General features: G+C 36.2%; 1 pseudogene; it reads left to right on the top strand.

Annotated features, from left to right (window-relative positions):
* The first annotated feature begins 364 nt into the window (after nt 1-364).
* Nucleotides 365-1,144, top strand: LOC116813855 (large ribosomal subunit protein eL33-like; annotated as a pseudogene).
* Nucleotides 1,145-1,452: the final 308 nt, after the last annotated feature.

The following is a 1,452-nucleotide window of genomic DNA, read 5'->3' as shown; positions in this document are numbered from 1 at the left end:
TCTCTCTTCCACAAATTTTAGTGAAAATGTTTTATATCTAAAGTTAATTTTTAGGTAATTAATTTTGTTAACTATGAGTTCCTCCTTTACTTAAGATTCTAGTTTATAGAAGTTTTCTCAGTTTACATCTTCAACTGGGAGAGTTTTGTGTTCACTAGGTACTAATTTTTACATTGCTTTTCTTCTAGAGCATTAGAAAAAAAGGGAATAAAATATTGGAGGATAAAAATGGAGGGAAAGAGAATAGAAGAATGGGGGTAATGGTTTCACATTTCAGCTTTGGGAAAAATAAAGGAAATTAAATAAAAATTGTCCTGAGTCCTAGAAAGGCCATCGAGGCCCTGTCTGGGATGATGAACTGGGTATGAATGGAGGGAGCCTGACAGAGTTGCAACGTGTGCTCTGTGGCTTTCCAAAATCTGTTGGTCAGCAGAGAGTCAAAATGGGGAAAAGCATCTACCAACTGAATTCCAGCTATTGGTTTAAATCAAGGTCATCCAAAGCTTTATCTATCACAAGTTACTTTGAATTTCTAGGACAAATAAAGAAAGAATTTAAACAGGGTCCCAAAGGTGACAGTCGAAACTTCACAGAAAGTCTAAAAGGAATGGAATACGCGGACAAGGAATCAAGCTCTGGAAGATGCCTATGCTCTGTGGATCAGAACTGATTTCTGAAGGTTTGTTATCTGTCTGCGGGAGGAGAATAGACATTGAGAATAAGCTTTAAGAAAATTGTAGCTCGTCTTTCTCTTTCTGCCATCTTGGATCCTGTGGAGGCCTGCTGGGAACAGGACTTCTAAAAGGAAATATTGTCTGGAAGCCTGTGGTCCAAGGCCATTTTTGCTGTCTATAAGCGGGGTCTCCAGAAACAAAGGGCACACACAGCTCTTCTTAAAATTGAAGGTATTTATGCCCAAGATGAAACAGAATTCTGTTTGGGCAAGAGATGTACTTATGTATACAAAGCAAAGAACAACACAGTGACTCCTGGCGGCAAACCAAACAAAACCAGAGTAATCTGGGGAAAGATAACCTGGGCCCATGGAAACAGTGGCATGGTTCATGCCATATTCTGAAGCAATCTTCCTGATTAGGCTATTGGACACAGAATCCAAGTGACGCTGTACCACTCAAGGATTTAAACTAGTGAAAAGTCAATAAATAAAAGTGGATTTGTGCTCTTGTAAAAAGAAAGAAAATATATATATATATAACAGTTTGTTTCTTTTGATTATAAAACATATTGACATAATTTGTATGTCTTTTTCTTTGTTGTTTTGTACCTTTTATATTTTACCTTTCTAGTGATTCGTTCTTTTGTTTTACAAAAATATTGGTTAAGGATGGATTTGTGGATAAAAATGATCTTTTCCACAAACAGTTTGAGAAGTACTCTCACTTAGAATGAATGTTTTTTTTTTTTTTCCCTACAAAATGTACCAAATTTACA

The sequence above is a fragment of the Hylobates moloch genome, unplaced genomic scaffold, assembly GCF_009828535.3.
Source record: "Hylobates moloch isolate HMO894 unplaced genomic scaffold, HMol_V3 SCAFFOLD_9, whole genome shotgun sequence".
Lineage (NCBI taxonomy): Eukaryota > Metazoa > Chordata > Mammalia > Primates > Hylobatidae > Hylobates > Hylobates moloch.
Note: the sequence above shows the minus strand (reverse complement) of the source record. Positions and strands in the feature narration are given on the sequence as shown.